Raw genomic sequence first — 6,000 nt, 5'->3', positions numbered from 1 at the left:
TGAAAACAACCCACTTCATCTACAAAATCTGCCTTTATGTACGAGAATGACTGCCTACATTCGTGATACTGGTAAGAAAGGATCCCTATGTGGTATTTTATGCTTGTCTGTGACTGAACTGATTCTTAACAGAAAGATTGTGGTGTGAGAATAAAGGATAGTGGTAAAGTGTGTGTTCGCGCCTTTCATCCACGGGGCATGTCCATTACAAGAAGTGATAAACTCTAAAAGCTGTGAGCGTGCAAGGGCTATCATATCAAAATGCAAACTAGAGACACATAGCAAGTTAAAAACACCAAAGAGAATTAGTCACCCCGGGTGGTACCGATACTGGAAATTTGGGATCCTGGCCCATGGACTATCAGGTTCATTGATGATTTGTTGGCAATTAATGATGGATTTATATTTGAGCAGCTTCATGATGATATATATCCAAAAGAACTTGAATTGAAAAAGGAAAACCAAACTTCCACTTCAGTTTCCTTTTTAGAATTACAAATTGACATCCATAATAATAAATTTCACACTAAAGCGCGGCGTTACGCGCGCTGCTTGTGAGCAAGGAGGAAGCGGACAAGCGGTAACATATAAACGTCTTTATCGTAAGACTACACTGTAACACTCAACTCCTCCGGGCTGGTCGCCCGGGGTATATCATGAGGCCACGCCTACCCCTCGGGCGTGGCCACCGCCCACTCGGTGCGTGGAATGATGTCACCACGCCAGTGGGCTTTTGTGTCCGCCACACGCGCCCCCCCAGAATTCCCGCGCACCTGGAGGGCCAGTTTGCGGGGCAGACGAATGACCCGGCCGAAGCGCCCCCTGGCGATCGGCGGCGTCCGGGGTGCAGGGCTACCAGGTGGGATGCCCCTGGCTGCCCCTGGGATGGGTGCAGGACCGGGGGGCGCCATGGCGGCGGGGCTGGGCAGTGCCGGGGGTCCGCCTGCAGGAGGGCGGCCCCGACGTGGGGGTCGGGCCACTGGCGGTGGATGGTCCACATCGAGGTGGGCCGGCTTGAGGCAGTCTACCGAAACGCGGTCAGGAGTACCGCCGATGTCCAGGGTGAAGTGCTTCGCCCCGGTCTCCAGCACGCGGAAAGGCCCGTCGTACGGGGGCCGCAGTGGTGTCCGATGGGCATCGTGGCGGACGAAGACGTACTCCGCCGTGCGAAGCTCCGGGGCGACGTGCGTCGGTGGGTGCCCGTGGCATGCCGTTGGCACCGGGGCGAACCTCTGGGCGGTCTCTTGCAGAGCGGAGCACTGCTGTGCCGCGGACCATGGTGCCGTGGAGTCGGGGAGGAACTCGCCCGGCACCCGCAGCGGTTGCCCGAAGACCAACTCCGCCGCGGATGCGCGCAGGTCCTCCTTGGGCGCCGTCCGGAGGCCCAGCAGGACCCAGGGGAGCCTGTCGACCCAGCCGCCGTCGCGGAGGGTGGCCCGGAGCGCGGCCTTCAATGAGCGGTGAAATCGCTCACACAGGCCGTTAGCCTGGGGGTGGTAGGCCGTGGTTCGGTGCAGCCGGACCCCGAGCCCCTGCGCAACCGCCCCCCAGAGCTCCGAGGTGAACTGGGGGCCGCGGTCGGATGAGATGTCTGAGGGGGCGCCGAACCGGGCGACCCAGGTGGCGATGAAAGCCTGCGCGACATCGGCCGCCGTTGTCGACGCCAAGGGCACGGCCTCCGGCCACCGGGTGGTGCGGTCCACCATGGTGAGGACGTAGGTGAAACCCCGCGAGGGGGGCAGAGGTCCCACCAGGTCCACGTGGACGTGGTCAAACCGGCGTTCCGGCACCGTGCACGGGGCCAACGGGGCCTGGGTGTGCCGGTGCACCTTGGCTCGCTGGCACGCGAGGCACGTCCTGGCCCAGCCGCGGACGGCCTTCCGGAGGCCATGCCAGACGAACTTGTCGGCGATCAGCCTTTGGGAGGCCCTCGCGCCCGGGTGGGACAGGCCGTGGATGGCGTCAAACACCTGGCGCTGCCAGCCCGCGGGCACAATGGGGCGAGGACGCCCGAGGGAGACGTCGCACAAGAGAGCCGCGCCCGCGCCGTCGAACGGCACCTCGGTGATGCGGAGGCCCGTTACGGCGGTCCGCAAGGCCTGGACGTCGGGGTCAGCGGCCTGGTCCGCTGCCATCCGGGCATAGTCGATGCCGAGGTGGACTGCGTGGGCGACGGCCCGGGAAAGGCAATCCGCCACCGGGTTGTCCTTCCCCGCGACGTGCTGGATGTCCGTCGTGTACTCAGACACGGCCGAGAGGTGACGCTGCTGCCGGGCCGACCACGGCTCAGTGACCTTGCCCATCGCGAAGATCAGCGGCTTGTGGTCGACGAAGGCAGTGAACGCCCGGCCCTCGAGCAGATGGCGGAAGTGCCTGACCGCCAAGTGAAGTCCGAGCAACTCACGGTCGAAGGTACTGTAACGGCGTTCGGGCGGGCGAAGCTGCCGGCTAAAGAACGCCAGCGGTTGCCAAGCTCCACGCACCCATTGCTCGTGCACCGCGCCCACCGCGTAGTCCGAGGCATCGGTGGTGAGGGCGATCGGTGCATCGGGCGCCGGGTGCGCGAGCATGGTGGCGTTAGCCAAGGCGAGCTTCGCGCCCGTGAACGCCGTGTCCATCTGCTCGGTCCAGGTAACGTCGCCTTTGCCCGGCTTACCTCGGAGAGCTTCGTGCAGGGGGCGCAGGAGCTGGGTGATACGGGGCAGGAACCGATGGTAAAAGTTCACCATGCCCAGGAACTCCTGCAGCCCTCTGATCGTGCGGGGGCGCGGAAACCCCTTCACCGCCTCCACCTTGGCCGGCAGGGGGACGGCGCCGTGCCTGGTGACACGGTGCCCCAGAAAATCGATTGTGGCGGCGCCGAACCGGCACTTTGCGGGGTTCACAATCAGGCCATGCTGGCCCAGGCGTTCGAAGAGCGTGCGGAGGTGGCGTAGGTGCTCTTCGCGGGACGCGCTGGCGACGAGGATATCGTCCAGGTAGACGTAGACAAAATCCAAGTCGCGCAGGACGCTGTCCATCAGTCGCTGGAACGCCTGAGCCGCATTCTTCAGACCGAAGGGCATGCGCAGGAACTCGAAGAGTCCGAATGGCGTGATGACCGCCGTCTTCGGGACGTCCTCCGGCCTGACGGGGACCTGATGGTAGCCGCGTATGAGGTCCACCTTCGAGAAGAAGGACCTGCCCGCCAAACGGGCGGAAAAGTCCTGAATGTGGGGGACGGGGTAGCGGTCGGGAGTCGTGGCGTCATTGAGACGGCGATAGTCCCCGCACGGTCGCCGTCCCCCGCCGGGCTTCGGCACGATGTGCAGCGGCGACGCCCAAGCGCTCTCTGAGCGCCGAACGATGCCGAGTCGCTCCAGGGTAGCGAACTCCGCTTTTGCCACCGCCAGCTTCGTCGGCTCGAGGCGGCGTGCCCGGGCGTAGACCGGTGGCCCGACGGTGGGGATGTGATGGGCCACCCCGTGCTTGACGGCCCCCGCCGAGAAGGTGGGCCGCGTGAGGGCCGGGAAGCCGGCGAGGAGGCGGGTGAATGCGTCCGCTGCCGGAAGCGTACAGACCAACGTGGCCGGAACCGAATCGTTCGGCAAGCCACTTGGCAAGCCGCTCGTTGAGCTGGGCAACGCACATGCGAGCGAGCTGAACGTCTCGGCCTGGACAAGCCGTCTGCGCTTGACGTCGACCAGGAGCCCATTAGCGCACAGGAAGTCCGCGCCAAGCAGTGCCATGGGCACGTCGGCGGTGACGAACGTCCATCGGAAAACCTGCCCTCCAAACCGCAGAGAGAGGCAGCGTTTTCCGTACGTACGGATGGGCGTCCCGTTCGCGGCAAGCAGCGCGGGGCCCCCACCCGCGGCGTGCTTGTCTGACGTGCCGGCGGGAATGACACTCACCTGTGCTCCCGTGTCGCACAGGTAACGGCGCCCGGAGAAGGTGTCCGTTATGAACAGCAGGCTGCTCGAACGGCCGGCGCTCATCGCCACAATTGAGCGCCGGCCCGGGCGTTTCCCGACCCGTTGAAGGAGCACGGCGGATGACACCGCCGAGCTTCGTGGCCGAACTTGGCGTGGAACCAGCACCAGGTGGTGGAGCTGGAGGAGTGCGGCTGGCTCCGCCAGGCCGGTGGAGTCGACGGGTTTCCCCGCGGTGGCGGTTTTCGCCGCGGCGGTGGGCGGGGCGTGGCGGCGTTCACGAGGTGCGTATCAGCATGCTGCTGAACCACAGCGTGCTGTAGAAGATGATGCTGTGGAACATCAGCGTGCTGTAGAAGATGATGCTGTGGAACATCAGCGTCGAAGGCCGTGACGGCCACGCCAACGCTCGCCCGCGTGTCCGAAGCGGCGAAGTACTTGTCCGCCTCGGCCGCCAATGCTCGGGGTTCCGTTAGCCCGGTCCCGGCCAACGCGAGGCGAACCTGCGCTGGAAGTTGGCGACGGAAAAGCGCCCGGAATAGCGAACCGGGGGCTTCGTCGCCCAACAGTGACAGCATATGGTCCATTCGGACCGACGGGCGCGTCTCACCGAGCTCGGGGAGATCCAGGAGGCGGTCGGCCCGTGCGTCGTCCGTGAGGCTGAACGTGGCTAGGAGTAGCCGCTTGAGTGCCTCGTACTTGTGGCCGTCCGGTGGGTGGCGAAGGACGGACACAACTCGAGCGGCCGTGCCGGGCCCGAGGGAGGCGACGACGTGGCAGTAGCGCGTGTCATCGCCGGTGAGGTGCCGAAGCTGAAATTGGGCTTCGGCCTGGACGAACCAGACTTCGGCCTGAGCCTCCCAAAATTCCGGAAGTTTGACGAAGGCGGCCATGGCGATGGCGTCGCGTGTGGAAGGATCGCTCCGGCAGATCCAACGTCGAGGGTCACCAGTAAAGCGCGGCGTTACGCGCGCTGCTTGTGAGCAAGGAGGAAGCGGACAAGCGGTAACATATAAACGTCTTTATCGTAAGACTACACTGTAACACTCAACTCCTCCGGGCTGGTCGCCCGGGGTATATCATGAGGCCACGCCTACCCCTCGGGCGTGGCCACCGCCCACTCGGTGCGTGGAATGATGTCACCACGCCAGTGGGCTTTTGTGTCCGCCACAACACCAAATTATTTGATAAACGAGATGCCTTTCCATTCCACATTGTCCGAATGCCTGCCTTAGACAGCAACATTCCCAAAAAGCTATTTTATGGTACGGTTGCAGGTGAAATAATTAGGACTGTGAGAGCAACCACACACAGCTCTGAACTGGTCAATAGATTACAACAACTAGTCAGACGTATGTTAGCACAGGGGGCTACAGTTGGTAGATTAAAACAAGTTTTCTTTAAAATCACAAAACGACACCAAATCGAATTAGTGAAATACAATACGAATAGTAAAAATATTATTCATGAGATCTTTATGTAAATACAGTACAATATAATAATTAAATATACTACAAATCAATGTTGCTAGGAATCAGTGGTTGCTAGGATACGGCAGCATGCCAAAAACCGTTAAAAATGACAGTTTGAACATTCGAAGTGTACAATATAATATTATATTACAGTACAATATAATACAAGTACAGTACAATATAATATTATTCATGAGATCTTTATGTAAATACAGTACAATATAATAATTAAATATACTACAAATCAATGTTGCTAGGAATCAGTGGTTGCTAGGATACGGCAGCATGCCAAAAACCGTTAAAAATGACAGTTTGAACATTCGAAGTGTACAATATAGTATTATATTACAGTACAATATAATACACGTACAGTACAATATAATATTATTCATGAGATCTTTATGTAAATACAGTACAATATAATAATTAAATATACTACAAATTAATGTTGCTAGGAATCAGTGGTTGCTAGGATACGGCAGCATGCCAAAAACCGTTAAAAATGACAGTTTGACATTCGAAATAGAGTTTGATCGAGAGGTAGGTGGTGTGGTCATGCTGTTTGGTCGATTGATGTGTTTAAGGGTAAGATGTGAATGATTTAATGATATTATCAT

Source organism: Myxine glutinosa, chromosome 11 (genome assembly GCF_964187855.1).
Source record: "Myxine glutinosa chromosome 11, kmMyxGlut1.1, whole genome shotgun sequence".
Lineage (NCBI taxonomy): Eukaryota > Metazoa > Chordata > Myxini > Myxiniformes > Myxinidae > Myxine > Myxine glutinosa.
This window is presented reverse-complemented; position numbering follows the sequence as displayed.